Here is a 17,871-nt window from a genome sequence, read left to right as displayed (position 1 = left end):
TTAGACATGGTCAAAAGCTGATGGGTTTCCTGTCTGCAGTAAGCCAGTTATTTTCAGGAAGCAAGCCATGACTGTTCTTACCTTTTTTCAGTTATAACAGGAGGTTGTATTTATTATTGCAAATGACCAAGTGGAGGATGTAAAGTTCCTGCTGATGTGCACAACTCTATTGATTTTCTGCATAAAGTGTAATTGTGTAAAGCTTCACATAGTGTGGAGAAATGACTGACAACCTACCATGTGTGAGCTGTCAATTTAGTACTACATAGTGCACACCTTCCTAGCCGTGCATAAATTCATGAGGCAAAAGTCAAAGTTATGAATAAACAAGAAGTATTATTCCGTGTAGTCATGTCAAATGTCTAGACAAATTTCAGGTGATACTTTGGCCCTGAATTAGGTGGAGAGCAAAGTGTTAAAAAATAAAATGATAAAGCTGTACCCAGTTTCTCATCATGATTAAAATGTGTAAGTAGATTAATGCTTCCTGGAAATGATTCAATTTCTGTCCCAGGAATTAGGTTTTCTGAAATATTTTACAATTCATTTTGATAAGGTTCAGGCACCTCTGTACCTCACAGCCTGGGTACCTGGTCATTGTCATTTACAGAACGAGTGTTATGAGAAAAGAAATGAATCTATCAGAGAACCTAGTGGTTTTACTACAAACTTTATTTATTTATACTCAAAGGAATTTGGGTAGCTTTGAGGTAGTGTGTGAAGTGTTAAAGTGATGCAAAAATTATTCAAACACTCAAATTGGAAAATATGCATTGTTTTGTCTAGAAGTCCTAAGTAAATCCAGGTTTCTACTAGATATGCTAAAATAAATTGGTTCGTGCTTTTAATTTAAGCTAATTCATAAAAGCATTTGCTCTCATTTCTCAGAAATGGTACTGTTAATTTGGTGATGGTAATTTGGTGTATACATTGAAGGACACAATAAATCTGACAAGATTTCTGTAATACCCAAGAAAAATGAAATGCAGCTAAGCAGAATGCAAGTGTGATGAATACATGGGTAGAGACTGGTAACAAGTGATGATAAAAGCTCCAGAGACAGAAAGACCACCTCACTCTCAGAGAAAAATAGCAGAAAGTCTGTTCCAGCTAAGGATTACTAAGCACAAATTCAGCTTTCTAAGCACAAACAGAAATATCTCATGGTATGAGGGTCTGTATTTGGCACCATTTTGTACTTATGTGCTTTCTTTGGCCTTTTCCAGTTTATAATAGTACAGTAGCTCCTTTCATATTTTAAAGTATTCCAAACAGATTTGTATCTGTCCCTGCTAGTGCTGCTTCTGTCTTTTCTTCTCCCCATATTTATTGGAGGAATAAGAACCATTTATTTCTCCTGGAAAGTGAGTTGCAGACCATCTGTCTTCATCCTTCACATGGCCCATACAGAAAATATACTCTGATTTATCTATCCCATTTAGAAGAGCTATGCATCCTTTCAAAACCATAGCAAAAGAAGCCAGGCACAGTAAAGAATGAGGGCAGTAACACTGCATTCTTAGGCAGGGCTGAATCATAGAATCATAGAATTGGCTGGGTTGGAAGGGACCTCAAAGATCATCAAGTCCAACCCTTGATCCACTACCGCTGCAGTTACCAGACCATGGCACTGAGTGCCACATCCAGTCTCTTTTTAAATATCTCCAGGGAGGGAGAATCCACCACTTCCCTGGGCAGCCCATTCCAATGTCTGATCACCCTCTCGGTAAAGAAATTCTTTCTAATGTCCAACCTAAACCTCCCCCGGCACAACTTAAGACCATGCCCTCTTGTCTTGCTGAGAGTTGCCTGGGAAAAGAGACCAACCCCCCCCTGGCTACACCCTCCTTTCAGGGAGTTGTAGAGAGTGCTGAGGTCTCCCCTGAGCCTCCTCTTCTCCAGGCTGAACAGCCCCAGCTCCCTCAGCCTCTCCTCATAGGATCTGTGCTGGAGTCCCTTCACCAGCCTGGTTGCCCTCCTTTGGACCTGCTCCAGGACCTCGATATCCTTCCTGAACTGAGGGGCCCAGAACTGGACACAGTACTTGAGGTGTGGCCTCACCAGCACTGGGTACAGGGGCGGAATGAAATCTGTGAGGTCCTGTAGCTTTGACAGAGGCAGACAAAAGGCAACACTATTGGAAAGCAATAACTACCTTTCCTACTGCGCAAGTGCTCGTACCAAATTTCCCTGTGAAAAGTTTGAAGCTTAAAGTGTACTGGATTCTCCACTGAAATTACCATGAAGTAGCTAATGCATGCTCAAACTCTCTAACATACTCAGTAGCATAATTATGCTTTCAGAATTCAAAGAAAAAAGCAAAACACAGTAGAGATCTGAATTGTTGAGCTTGCAGTTTCTGTAAAACTGATTGCTTGTTGGGGCCAGCATCTCAATGTAAATAACAGCATAGGGAAAAGCTGTACAACGAGGGACACAATTATTTGACATGCATTTTTCTCAAAAAAGAAAATCATCAAACCGATTTTAATTAGGAAACATTAGTGTCTGTCATAGGGAATATATTTTATGCCTAAATATTAGCCTGCATACAAAAGTTTCTAGAAAAGAGATGACTTCGTGTATAGCACTCCTTCGTACATGGTGTGACAGTGCTAAAATTTCATGCATTTTATAGGTCCTGAATACAAAACTTTCCTGTGGTCACCCAGGTTGTTTTACTGACAAGGACAATCTATCTGTTTGTTCCAGGCATTTATTCATATGCTGGTAACTCACAAGCCTGATCTCTTGCCAGATATTTGAATAAAATCTACAGAATAGCAGGCCTGGAATTTTTAGAGTTTTACCCATATCATCTAAAAACACGAGTCTGTTCTTGGTGAAAAAAATCTATAGCAAAAGAAGGTATAGTGGTTTCTTCTAATCTAAGAACTTCAAGCTTTTGTTTGTCTGTCTTGTTGTGTAATTAAAGTTGTGCATCATTCCACACACAGTGTGCTTTAGTTAGTTCAATTGATTAGATTTTACAACTCGTTAGGCAAAGAATGGCAGGGGATTACTACAAAGACTACGTGAAAAAGAACAAGAAAAAAAGGTCTTCCCTATTCTGAGTCTACATAAAGAACACTTTGCAGATAGTATTACCCTGGTTAATCCTCATAGACCCAATGCAGCTTAAATTAATAGGAGCACTGAGTTTATAGGAGGGGACCATAGCAATCTGCTCAGCTGGCTGTGCTGATACAGAAGAGTAAATAAAACTTCTGCTGACTGAATCTTTACCAGGAAAACTTCCTGCGTTCTGGGCATGTTTCTGGAACTGTGCTCTGGACTGAAATGCCTGGAAAATTTTGCATTCTCCAGGTAGTAAGTCTATGACCACAGTTTAGCAATATAATTCTGAACATGGTATATTTAATCTGAATTTTGGAATATAAATAATATTCTGTTTAACTGAGAAACTCTGGCAGCTTCTGTTATTTAGCTGTGGTTTTCAAAACCACGTAAAAGTCCAACTCTAAGAAACTTTAAAAATATTTCATTATAAATTGCAGAATACCTCTAAAAGAATGGACATACTTAATTTGCTCTCTAATGGTCTGGGTATGAGACATTTGAATCTGCTATTGATGCAAGGAATAGTAAAACATTCCTTGAGTTAATGATGCAGTCACAACAGGCTACTCAAGATACTGTTGTTTCTGATTTTTGTGGGAGCAAGAACTGGTAGCAATCTGATAATATAGTGGTTTCCCAGGATTAAGTTACCTCCAAAAACTGGATTTTTTTTTTTAACCTGTACACTCATCTCATTCCTCATTATTGCCAGCACTGAGGGTTTCTTCACAGAATGAGCATACAAACTGAGGCAGAAAAGAAAGGTGTAATTAAATAGGCTTCAAATTGCTCCTTGCAGTTCTGCAGCAGCTGATACTGTGAAAAGGCTTCTGGCATAACTGACGTGCCAGTGTTGTTGTATAAAGAGAGGAAAAAGTATACATTAAGTTCCCATGAAAGTATAGCTGCTTGGGGACAGTTCAGTTGAGGCATATCTAGCAGTCAGTGCAGTATATTTGGTTAATAGAGGTTTCAGTCAGTCAACAGATAAAACTACCAGCAATGTTTCCTTAGTTTTTGTTCCAGGATGGGATCTAGGGTAGGATCTAGATCATGTAAATAACAGACAACAACATAGTTGCATTATTTTTCAAATCTCTAGCTCCATAGGCACTGGAATCGGTCAGACTGTTGGATATTCTTCTCTTTCTGAATTTAAATGTATGATATTATGTTCAAATAAAGTCTCTTTAGCTTTGGTGTTCTGAAAAAATGTAGAAAAAACCAGTAATTGTTCAGCTTTTGAAGGAGTTCTGATAGCAGTTACTGTATCAGGTTTCTTTGGCACTAAGCTGTACCTTGTCTGAAGCATCTGCTCTTAGGAAAGAGGTGCTCAGATCTAGGTTTGGGCAGATAGATAACTGGAATTGGTCTCAGTTCTTCAGAGAAATCTGAGAGCTACCAAGTGCTGTAGCCAGCAGGCTCTGCTGTATCTTGCCTAAAAGCATCCCTAGCCTGTAGCACAGAGCTCCCAGCTTGAGCCCAGACAGTTCACCAACTCACAGTCACCCTGGCAGAAGCAAAAGGTCAGATCATGGAGGCTTTCATTTCCCTGAGGAATTAAGCCCATAAAAATGTAAGACACATTTATATGCTTGATGGGAAGCTAACAGAAATAATTTTAATTTGGCAGCATCCTTTATTGGCAACAGTCTTCAGATTGTGGTATTGAGTTTTCAGCTGAATGGAACAAAAAGTTTTGCATAGTAGGAACCTTGTCTTGTACATCTGCCTAAATCTGTGCGTGTCCCGTTCTTGACACCTAGGACTATCCAAAATAGAGGCTTATTTGGAGCAGCAAAGACAACACTACAAATTGAGCTGCTTTCCAGCTGTACACATTATCACATGGAATTTCAAGAGTAGTCAGGACATCAGTCCATGGATATTTAGGGGAGGAGTCCATTTGAGCAATGCAAAGGAGAAGCACATTTCTATGTCTGTACAAGCTGGTTAAGTGCAAGGATATTTTACCAGCTCGTGATAGCACTTATCAGGAGCACACCACAGCAGCTGCCACCACTGTTCCTTGCTGGGGCCTGCAGAACAAGGTAATCAGACATCAACTCTGTCCTTGGTCTTTTCATTGTCCCCTTCATTTGTGACCCTGGGACTTCCCAGTTCCAAGCATCACCTTTTCTTTCTGCCCCACTGTTCTACATTGTGCTGCTCTGCAGAGAGGGCTGTATTCAGCTCACACCTCCCTCCTGGCAATTCTGCACTCAGACTGTGGAGCAGTGTGTCCCAGTGTCTCACATCACAAACAGTCTGGCAGACTTAGACCTTTGTTGCTTTGATTCTGATGTTTCAGGTCACACCGAAAAAGTTCAACAAACAGGCAAGACATTTTGTTACCAGTAATGGGCTCAGGCCCATCCTAGCTAATGTTCTTTATGAACACAGGGTTCTTGGCCAGGGGACATGACAAAGGAGATGTCCCTACTTGGAAAAACATTGGAATTATGGCAAGCCTTAGGCGTGCCAACTCTAGCCAAAAGGTCTGTCAGTTTTAGCCAAACTTACATTCCTCAACACTGAAAATTATATATAAGTACAGATGCATTGCACATGGTTGCACACACTCCTTGTCTTAAATAATGAAAGAATTCTCCACCAGTTGATTAGACCTACATGCCAATTTAAAAATACCCTAAAACTACTACTGAGAAATAAGTTAGACATCAGCCCTCATTGTAAGTCAGGTACTGTGACTTCAGCATCTGCTTTGTCATTATTTGTGCTGAGTCAATACATGCAAGTACTGAAGACAGAATTTCATGATGATGTAGTAAGAAAGAAGTTACATCATTTTGTCAGAAAATTTCCAAATATAAATCCTTTGTAGTTATCTTACAAGGCCTGCAAACCCTTATTACAAAGGGAAAATTGCCACTACTTATGCACATCTACCTTTTCAGAGTACACATTACATCTCTTTTTACCTCTCCAGAATAAACCTAGATTGCAGAGTACTGGCACAAGTGCAACAGCTTCACATAGAACACTGTGTTTAATTTTTGAAAAGTAAGATGGAGGAGAGGGGAATAATGTAGCAGAGTAACATAAATTTAGTTCATCTTACAGCTTTATCACTGTTGCCCTTTCAGGATCACATCTGATAATGGCTCTGACAGCTTGTGTAATCACTGAACAGCTTCTCTCTTGCTACACTCCATCTCCTTCCTTGATGACATTATTTAGAATTCTGACCTTTCATTTCCACTTTTCCCTAGATCATTATTAATATTTTTAAGGACTCAGTTTGAATGTTTTTCATTGATCTTTCAGGGATATTCATTAAGCCTGACATTGAAGGTTAAGATCTTAGTGTTTTACTTATCTGGTGCCTAAGTGGTGCAAAGTCTTCTCTTTTTGTCTCTTTGCACTGGGATCACTGTCACCTTTAAAACTTCAACTAGAAATGCTCAATTAGGAGTTTTTCACTAAAAATTTTAACACTAGGTCCACGGACACCCCATAACATATCTAAAGATATATAGAAGTGACTACTAGTTCATCAGTAGTGGGACAGAGGTCTTGGAGACCAGAGAAATTGCACTAGGCAGAAGTAGGAGTCAATGAAATGCAAGTGTGACTATCAGTTGGCTCTTTGCAAAGCCCTGAAGAAACCTGCTGTAATTATGAGCAAAAGCTCTGAGAATAATATTTGGAATATCTCTTAGGCTACCTTAAGTAGTCACAGATGAAGGCAGTCTTGATAGTTTGGCAAGAGGCACATGTGTTCAGTTCATCATCAATGGAGACAACCCTGTTTATTCAGCACTAAGTTTATTGAACTCTGTTTATTGAGCATTACCTTGGGCTCACTAACAGATTAAAATCCCAATCAAGTAACTTCTAATATTTTTTGTCGTTGCTGAACAGCCAAAAGCTATCTCAGCTTTTCAAATAATGAATTATTTGATAATAAAAAGCAAACTGCCCACTCGGGCTTAATAGAGAAGAAATGTTTGATTCAGAGTCACAGTCAGTGAATTGATTTATTTTTTTCCCCCAGTAGGAACTGGATAAGCCTATGAATTTTTGTCATATTACTGACAGAAGAGGAGCTGGTATTTGCTTGAAAATATAGTCTAAGTAGTTTAATTAATTAAATAACTTGAAGTAATGTAGGTCACAGTGAAAATAAAAAGTATATCTAGCTGAAGCTTTCTTTGCTGTATAATGGGAGAGATTTAACTCCACATTACAGATAAACGCAAAAAAATTAACTGCAAGAGTGACACTAAAGGCTTTATTTATAAAATAATTTTGTGCCTGCAGAACTTTTAGACCTCCTTAAATACTACTTTTGGATGAAACAATTTGCCAATATGTGTAAAAAGTCAACTGAATTTATATAAAAAAAGAATGTGATTACTTTATTAAGGTCCCCTGCATGTCCTCATTCAGAAGTTTTCTAAACCTTTTGGTGACTGCAGCTGACTTGTGTAGATTGTGTTTTGTACTAGCTGTCTAGTTTGTGGGTAGTGAGAGCTGATTATTAACGTTTAGATGAATATACCAGAATCTTCATCATTTCCATCCAAGAGGGACAAAGAGCTTTAAGTTTCCAACTCTTTTGCACAGCAGACCATGTGCAAGATTTGTTCTGCACTGCTGCAAACACAAAACATCGGCCTTGCTACCAGGAACTGAATTCACCAAAACCCCCCCCCAAAACAACATCACAAACAAAGAAGTTATCCCAAGCAAGGAACCGGGCTGATGGCCACGCTGGCGGGACCCAGAGGAGGCAATGGGACCCAGGAGGGGGTGATGGGAGCCAGGAGGGAGTGGTGGGACCCAGAAAGGGGTGATGGGACCCAGATGGGCGATGAGACCCAGGAGAGGGTGATGGGACCCAGGAGGGGATGATGGGACTCAGAAGGGGGTGATGGGAGCCAGGAGGGCGTGCTGGGACCCAGATGAGTGATGGGACCCAGAGGGGCAATGGGACCCAGGAGGGGACGATGGGACTCAGGAGGGGGTGATGGGAGCCAGAGGGGAGGTGGGACCCAGATGAGTGATGGGACCCAGAGGGGCAATAGGAGCCGGGAGGGGGATGATGGGAGCCAGAGGGGAGGTGGGACCCAGATGAGTGATGGGACCCAGAGGGGCAATAGGAGCCGGGAGGGGGTGATGGGACCCAGAGGAGCGATGGGACCCAGGAGAGGGTGATGGGACCCAAGAGGGGGTGATGGGAGTCAGGGGGGGCTGATGGGACCCAGGAGTGGTTGGTGGGACCCAGGAGGGGGTGATGGGACCTAGAGGGGGTGATGGGAGCCAGGAGGGGGTGATGGGACCCCAAAGGGGGTGATGGGAGCCAGAGGGGTGATGAGACCCAGGAGGGGACGATGGGACTCAGGAGGGGGTGATGGGAGCCAGAGGGGAGATGGGACCCAGATGAGTGATGGGACCCAGATGAGTGATGGGACCCAGAGGGGTGATGGGACCCAGAGGGGGCGTTGCCGGGGGGGGCGGGTGCGGTGGGCGCCGTCGGGGCCGGTGCGGGTCGGGCCGGGAGCTGTCCCGATCCCCGGTGCTGAACGCGGGCCCCGAGCAAGGGCGGTGCGGGGCAGGCTGTTGGGGTGCGCCCATTTGCTGCAGGATCCCCTCACCTAAACCACACGAAGGTGTGAAAAGGAAAGCACTCATAAAGATAGTACTGGCAAACTAAAAGCAGTGCTGTCAGAGTATTTGGTTTTCACACAAAATACCACTGAAGGAGGCTGGAATCTCACCAGAGGTGAAAGACCATAGAATCATAGAATGATTCAGGCTGGAAGGGACCTTAGAGGTCATCTACTCCAACCCCCCTGCCATGTGCAGGGATGCCTCTCAACTAGACACGGTTGCTCAAAGTCTCAAAGATTTCTTTTTCTCGCTTGCTGTTGAATAAGTTTTTGAAAAAATCCAGCAAGTCATAGTGAAACTAAACAAGAAGGAGTAATGACAAATCAAAACCCAGCTGCTTAGCTCTGAAAAGTTGTAACATAGGCTGTTGAATGAATATAATGGAGGAAATCAGCACACCTGATGTAAAGATTTATTCTGATGCTGCTAATTTTGATATTAATACTCAACTTGTAACAGCTGGATGAAACAGATGTAAAAAATAAATGCTGTGGAAATTATAAAAAAAAAATATTGGTTCTCACTGTTTTTGCTACTTAGTTTTAATGGAGAATGCTTGTAGTTAAGACCTCAGGTTGTTAACCAGGACTGACTGTACACTTGAGACTAGTTTGCTGACAACCATATTAAGATTTTTATTTAAATGATTCTCAATTTTATAAGCTTTTTTAAAAATGACTGAGACTATTAGTGGTAAGATATAGTGAGTAAGTGTGACCTCCCACCTGAAGGCTGCTGTTATCTATCAAAGAGATTTGCAATTCATCCTTATTTGAAATTATGACAGGCACAAAATTCAGACATAATCTTTACTCACTCATAATCTTTACTCCTTTAAAAATAATCCTTTTATCTTGGCTCCATGTCAATTTAGACATATATTTCACAACTGTTGCTCTATGTACAACATCTACATCAATGTATAGGTTTATATAAAGATTATGCCAAAATTTCTGACACTTGGAATCAGAGAAAATGCTAGGGAAATGAATCCAGTCTGTCGTGTCCTCTTTTGCAATACAGTTGTGCCTACTTAAAGGCCTGAATTATCTTAAGTGTCTTATTTCTTACCAACTTTTTTCCTCCCTTTTCCCTCATAACCAATTTATACTTCCCCTGGAAATTTACACAATACCATATTTTTTTCTCATTACTATACAGACTTGCATTTATGACATTTAAAATATTAACTATAGCTTCAACCAGAATATATGAACCTTTCATCAGGTGTTTTAGTATGCTATCAAATTGTAGCACACATTGATTTATTACTTACACTGAATTAATTATTTAAAGACCATGCCCATAACCATGGGGACTATGGACTTAATATAAGGAAGGTTGTTTGTTTTGCCAGTGATAGCTAAGATGTTACTCTAGAGCATTAGACAGCTTGGTGGAAAACAGGGTACTTTATGGAAGGCCTAAACAAGACACAGATTCAGAGACCCTCTCTAGGTGCAATAAATATTCAAGCTGCACACCCTGACCCTATCAGATAACATAAGAAGGTAATAAAATCAGAGCTTATTGCTCTGTGAATCAATTGATTATTTACTTCTATTTCTTTCAGCTTCAGCAGGTCCCAGATTTCCAGACATCCAGGAAAAAATGGAGTCAGATTCTTTGAAAGCTGATGCAGAGGATGGCCAGTTTTTCAGTGCTCCTATTTTGGACTTTTTTTTTTTTTTCAAACCCATGGGAACACACTGCCAATAGACCTACTATGATAAAACCAAAGACATGGACTTGGAAACAGAGCTACACATTTTGAATAGGCTTCCTTAGTCTCCTTTTCAAGTTTGTCTTTCATGTTTGCTTTCTCCAGTGACTCTGAAATCTGTGCTTCTAGGAGTCTCACCTCCTGCTGTGGCTACACAGCCAAAATTTGCAGAGGTAAACATGAGACTGAGGACAGCTCTTCAGGTTGGATGCTGAGAAACAGAGTTCAGGATCAGAATTTTGGTTAGAAACTTTTTCTTATGCTAAATGACCCTTCAGAATTACTCCAGGAACTTCATCTTTAATATTCCAGTTTCAAGCCTTTTTTAAGGTTTGATGTTTTCTGTAACACCTGCAGGGTACCAATGCTCTTCACAAAAATACATAAAGGTCCTCACATCATATTTAAAAAGGCCATAATGTAATGGAATAAAGATATGATGCACCAAATATATGATCTATTATTAAAATAATATTCAAAGGTACTGCTTATGCTATTGTGAGCTACTCAATAGGAAAATGCCTGTAAGTGATGTAAACCTTCCAGTTTAGGGCTGTTATTCAGACTCCACTCGTAGCACAAATAACGTGGTAAGGTGATGGATACAGTGTTCAAGGAATGTTCTCTCCTAAATTATGGGTTGGCCAGAAGAGGAGCTGAATATTCAGTGCTCTACAGACAGACTGGTTGTGTCCAGTCGTATATGAACATCTCTCAGGCTTCAAACACTGATGGTCTACCTGCATCCCAGAGCCAGGTTTTGTTCTCAGGAAAGCAGAAGGAAATCAGCCATTGCCTTAAACCAGAGTGCACAGGTAGGGTTCGAGTATTTTTGTGAAATTTCCTGGGATTTTGATGGTCACCAGGGGAAGAAGTAAAAGAAGTAAAAGGCCTGTGTAAAAAGAGCAGGTTTGGATGAGGAAGCAAGTGAACGAAGTCTGACAAGCCTTGGTCTAGCATTCTACAAACGGTGTTTTGATCTTTTTCCTGTTTCTTTTTTTTTTAACCAGTAGATGGCTCTGTTTGATCATGTACTTGTTGACAAGGACACTATTATTCTTGTCACAACACACATTTAGTAAAAACAACATTTGTTTGCCATGGAATGTGTGTGAATGTAAAAATGCCAACTTGATGCTCTTGGCATACACTGATGATTTCTGACCAACATAAGCCCCTGGAAGCTTTAGTGAGAGCTCTGGCTGCCAACCAACTTTGGAAACTTTCCTTATGGAACTATTCTGTAGGACTTCATGGGGACAAAGTAATATTGGTGTGATTATATGGGTGTCCATTTTAAGTGTAGTAACTTTAGTACAGCTTTATCACATGTGAAGGCTCTTGGGAGCATTGTACGGGACCATTGGGTGTATTTGATTTCTATACAAGGCCTCAAGAAATTCCACTTTGAGATAGATGAATGATCTTCTCTGCTTCATGAATGTGTAAGGTAATATTACTATTTCTATAGCCATCAAGAGTAGTAATGTAGATCCTTTGAAACATTCACACCTAACTGAAAATATTCATGTGATGCAATTCTATGCAGACATTCATATTTTTCTCATGATTTGAATAATATCTAGGAGATCTAGATACCTATTCTAAAGTCTTTATAAAGAGATCAGCAGTTTTGAAACTATTAAAAATCTATGATTTTGTATATGCTCCATGCTAGTCAGGTGCTCCCTTGCTAGAAACCCTCTAGAAGCTGCTTGGATTTGTGGCTGTGCCTCACACTAATTGAATCACATAAGCATCTTATGTTAGTGAAGAAAAACATTGCCTTGTTTAGATGCTTGCTGTGCTCACATGAACCAAAGTGGCATTTTGAGGCTTTTATTTACCATTAAGAGCCAAGTTTATGTTGGGGGAGGCAGGAGGGAGCACTGCATCAATGACAAGTATGTGTTATGGAGTTTCCCTGCATCTTCACACTCTCACATACTGTGGCTGTTTTTCCCACTGTTAAGGGGACCCATAGGTGGGCTGCTTTTTAACCCACATTTGTGCTCTAAGTGATGAGAGGGGTGATGAGAGGTGATGAGAGGTGCAGATGGCCTCAAAGGGTCATTGGTCCTGTGTCACTGGTTCCACCTTCTCAGCAGACACCTATTTCCAGGAGCCAAAGCCAACATGTAGTAGAAGGAAGTATCAGGCCTTACCCTGTAATGACTTATTGTTAGACACAGCTGTTCCACAAATGCACAGATGATGAAGAGCTCGTTGTGGAAGGGGACATCAGTGTGGAGTAGTTGCAAAAGAAGGACCAAATTGGCTGTCAAATTTTCCTGATTGTCAAACTGATGGCCAGTTCAAGGGAACCCCAGAGCTTCCATGACTGCAGCTACACACAGCAAAGTTTCCACAGCTCACTCAAGCTTAATGCAAGAAATAAACCTTAAAAAAACCTTGTCAGGTGTGAACAGCTATAATAATGTAGCTATTTGCAGCAGGGTTATGGACAGTAAAATCCATCCTCAAAGAACACTTAAACATGTAATAAATACATGCTACTCAGGCTACACCTCAGGAAGTATCTTTTGTATCTGACAATTTCATAAAACATATATTTTTTCTTTTATCTACCAGAATCTGGCAATTTATGATAAAGACTTGGAATGGAGGCTTTGGGGTATTTTCAATTGCTTCTAACTTTACACTGATCACATCTACTTCCTGAAAGCCACATAACCACCCCTACTACCACCACCAGGAAGCCAAAAGTGTGCTGTAAGAGCAATGTGATTCTTTATTTTGCCCAAGGTTTGTGATAAGGGGTAGCACTGCACGAGAAAATCATAGAGACAAAAATCTGTGTTAATATTAATCAGATGGGCCAATCAAAACTAAGTAATTTTTTTGAAAAGTCTTTTACTGTGACTTGTAGTTCACAAAGAATCATAGCAACACTTGAGAAGGGCAGCACAGGTAAGGCACTGAACAGTTACACTTGGAATAAACTGGAACCATTGTGCATAAAGAATGTATGTGATTACACTTTAGACTGTTATGAATGGTTTCTCTGAGATGTAAACATACAGCTCTTTTCTTTCAACAGTGTTATTTATTATTGATCTTACAGATTGTGGTTACTTCTGCTTTATTTTGGTTCCTTCGTGCCCAATTATTTTTTCATGTAGATAACCTGATGAGAAACACATTTTTATGGGAAAATACCTGTTCCACGATACCTGGAAGCTAAGTGACATTAATGTATTTCATTGCTATTAGTAGAAACATGGCAACAGCACTGTGGCTGCAGTTTTGCTTTTTTTCCAAAATGATTTCTCCTAGTAGTCATGGAAGTGCATGCTCCTGTAATGGTTCCCTGCTCCTTTGGAAGATAAGAGGTGGGAAAGAGGTGATTTGTTGCCATCAGTAAAATACATTTGGCATCAAGAAAATTTAATTTAAGTCTCAGAGCAAGGAAATGGCAATACTGCTTTTTCCATCATACATGATGCAGGAATTCATGGGAGGTGGAGGAAGGAGGAATATTTGAAGGAGGAATATTTAAGGTGATTTTCAAAGTCTGGGATATTGGGCCTTGAACAGTCATCTTTGAGCTCCTGTTTGTATTAATCTTTAATAATATCTTCTGTCTTGACAAAAGAAACTGGGATTACTTGGAAATACTAGGATTATTTAGAAATATAGGAATATTTAGAAATATGGGACTATGTTAACTCACAGTGGTTGAGGGAAAGATACCATCCTCCATCAGCCCTAACACCCTTTGTGGATACCTTTATGCTACGATTCAGTCCCTGCTTCTTTTTCAAGCCCTGGTTCCCTTCCAGGACTTTTCCAGAGGCAGGTAACCCCCTCCCTCTGAGATGAGACCAATATTCCTGATGACATACCAAGAGACCAATATGGACAAAACATTTAAGTCTAAAAGCAGGAACAAGGATGTCTAGAGGAGATTTCCCCATGACTTCCACCTCTGCACAGGGCCCCTTTTGCTGTAGGTGGCCCCACTAATACTTCCAAAATGAGAGGGACTGCTGTTACCTTTCTATGTGCTCAGGCTGAGACAGGACAGACATCATCACTGTCCCAGACGTGCTTTTAAATGCACATATTATAGCTATAATGTGACACTGAGCCTGACTGATGAGAGAAAGCACTCACATCACAACTGTGTGATGTTATTGTGTGTATTTTATGCATCTGTAGGGGGAAGCATGCTACATGGAACTCAACAAGATTAAAAAAAAATTCTATGGTTTTTTATCAGCAGGAGGCTTATTTCAGAGCAGTATGATGTGGGTAAGAAATTCCTTACTTCAGAGCAGTATGATTTGGGTAAGAAATCCCTTAAAGGCATGTGAAATTATAGAAGAGGAATACAAGCTCCAGATCTCTCTCAGTGGAAATCAGAGATCCAAACAGTAAAATGGTGCCAGTGAAGGAAGTGATTAGCAGATGTCTGATTCACTGTCTGATCCTTCCACTTAAAGTTAGTCTTTTGATATGATGAACAGCATTGCTATCATAAAAATGTGAAAATAAAATTGTATTGAAAGTGTTAAACATCAGCAATGTTAGTAGGATCACTAGCTGCAAACCAAATCTAGAAACTTGAATGAAAGGGATTAGGTTTTTCTTCTTTACATCAAAGGAAAACATGTCTCCTCTGAAATACCCTGTCAAAGAGAAAAAACTGCAGTCCTCTTTCCACTAAAAAGTCTTGTTCTTTTATTAAAACTCATTTAGTTTCTAATGCTGTAGCCGGAAAGAAAAGCAATATTTATTTTTGAATTCCCAATTGCTTTTGAATTTGACGAATGACTTAAATTATTTGCTTATCAGATTCCATTTAGGAATGAATTGTATATTTTTTTTTCCAGAGGGTGTTACAAGTGCTAAAGAGTTTCATCAATTTTCCATTAATGTGTAAGTCAGAGAGAATTACAAAGCAGAGGCATCATAACCTCTTGGTACCAGAAGTTGGGATTAGCATATTAGCACTTAAGCAATGTAAGCATTGGCCCATTGGTGACAAGAGATTAAACTGCAACATTCTGTGCCTGCTGTGAACACAGTTACTACACCTGGTCTAGTGTGTTTTCTGAAGCTCAGAAATCCAGGTCCACACAACTGAGTTGGAATATCCTCACTAATTTCAAGAGTCAAAGACAGGTGTAAAGCAGGCCTCAGGGATCAAAATCCTACTTCAGTTTGATATATTTTAAACCAGCTCAAAAGAATCAGCCTTTAGATGTTTCTTAAGTTTTTTTTTCAGTGACATATCTGCTTAAACAGCTATTACTCTTTTTTTTTTTTTTTTTTTTTTTTTTTTTTTTTTTTTTTTTTTTTTTCAAATAGTATATAGCCATTGCAAGTTTGAATAGAAGCAGCAAATACATAGGCATGGATGCCTTATATAAAATGACAACAAAGGGTCATAGAATGTCAGGGTGGAAAGGACCTGAAGGATCAACTGGTCCAATCTTTCTAATATTGTGTATGTGATCTGTCTCAGCACCCTGTCAAGCTGAGACTTAAAACTCTCCAAAACAGGGGAACCCACCACTTCCCCTGGGGGACCATTCCAATGTCTGACTGTCTTCAGAGCGAAAACTTTTCCTCTTGTGTTCAATCAGAATCTCCCCAGGAGCCCATTGCCCCTCATCTTGCCCATGTGACTCCTTGTAAATGGGGAGTCTCCATCTTCTTTGTAGCCCCCCTTTAAGTATTACAACCCTGTAATAAGGTCTCCCTTAAGTTTTATGTTCTCAAGGATGAATAAACCCAGTTTTTTTTAGCCTCTCCTCATGTGGCAGGTGCTCTAGTCCTCTGATCATCAACATTTTCTATTTATCAAGCATGTCAGAATGTTCACAGGAATGAAGTTATAAAAGGATTTGTTGTTTTTCTTTACTATTACCTTGAGCTTTGCTGACCTGTGTGTTATCAAAACGTATACCTAGGTCCTGAAATTGGAAAGCAGGTGGCCTTCCTAGATATAAGCTGTTTCATTTTCAAGAGAATGAAGTGCAAAGAGCTCTTGGGGAAGGCTGTGGAATATATGGCTACAGTCTCACTTTTCCTAGCTATGAGTTTCCTATTGTATAAAACGGCCACATAAAAAATTCTGCAGAGTATCTGCCAAGTTCACATTGGTCTTATGAGGATCAATTAATAAAGTTTGGCATGTGATAAACTTTCAGAGATCAGTCTTGCTGTCTCTTTTTGTTACACAGGAATGAAGGGTTGGGGTTATCATTCATGTCCTGCCACACAGGAGCTCAAGGGTGTGTTGGCCACAGTTGAAGGACCTTCACTGGTATTCTTGGTGCCAGTTCTTAAATAGCTCTGGAAGATACCACACTGGACCAACTGTTAGCATTAACCACAACTTTACTACCTCTTCAGAGTACTGGTTTGCATGACATGATTTTGTGGCATTGGATATCTTGTTTTCTTTGTAATTCATTATTTAATACTATTTAAATTGCATTGCTGGAAGAATGTAGTTTGCTTTGAAGTGGGCTCTTTACAGACAATTGACACTCTTGTCTGGATCTAGATTAAACTTGTTACTGAATGAACACAATAAATGGAAAGGAACAATAGGAAGATGAGGATGCTCTCTTTACTGGTCAAGGCTTAGTACCACATATTATCTACTTTATATGTTTTTTACATGAGTGCCTTTGGAGGGAAGGAGGGCTTTTATGAATTCTGGTAACAGTGCAGCAGTAAATGCCCTTTGGATGGATAAAAAGTGCAGTTTATTATTTTCAGTGATCATTAGTATTTGCATCTGCTTTATATATGTAAGACCTTTTTTGAGCAATAAAAAAAGTGTCCTTAGTTTAAATGATAATTGGTTTAGTAGTCAACAATTTTAGTTTCCTCACAGCAAATTAGTACTTCTACTAATAACATTAATCCTCAAAGATAAGGGCATACCTTGAGATGGGTAAATTAGTCTAGGGCTCCAGAGTTTGTGTAGTTCAGTTGGTTGGAGTGGCTTATATTAATTCTGTTTGCTTTCTCCCACATCTCTATAATATCAGATATAATTTCCAAAAAAATAGTTGGCTTTTCCTTCTCTTTCCTCCTGAGAAGCACTTTTTTTGCAGAAGTTCTGCCCAAAACATAAAAACATGAATAATGTATTTATCTTATATATCTTCTATGGCAGGAAAAAGCTTAAGTATCCCATTTGGAGAAAAAACCTATTTTAACAAACTGGAAATTAAAAAAGAAAACAAAACTAAACAACTCATCCTTTCTCTCTGCTCTCCACTGCCTGCCAAGCTGGATGGCTGCCATGATGATTTATTCTCGGGGGATCACCTTTTCACTACATTTTTGTTAGTTCATTAAAATTTCTGTTTACCAATAAATAAGATTCCCCTTCAGAACTTTATGCGAAGACATAACCTATCCGTGCAGGCATTTGTGCATTGTTC

The 17,871-nt window shown here is 39.8% G+C and overlaps 1 protein-coding gene and 1 long non-coding RNA gene across 4 annotated transcripts in view; both read right to left on the bottom strand.

The window, feature by feature from the left end:
• The window catches only part of LOC139793293 (uncharacterized), a 278,669-nt gene that overhangs the window by 10,103 nt on the left and 250,695 nt on the right, over nt 1-17,871 (bottom strand). The gene's annotated exons all lie outside the window — the stretch shown is intronic.
• Nucleotides 1-17,871, bottom strand: part of KCNB2 (potassium voltage-gated channel subfamily B member 2) — a 202,596-nt gene that overhangs the window by 10,103 nt on the left and 174,622 nt on the right. The window lies entirely within an intron of this gene.

This window comes from Heliangelus exortis, chromosome 2 (assembly GCF_036169615.1).
Source record: "Heliangelus exortis chromosome 2, bHelExo1.hap1, whole genome shotgun sequence".
NCBI classification, from domain to species: domain Eukaryota; kingdom Metazoa; phylum Chordata; class Aves; order Apodiformes; family Trochilidae; genus Heliangelus; species Heliangelus exortis.
Note: the sequence above shows the minus strand (reverse complement) of the source record. Positions and strands in the feature narration are given on the sequence as shown.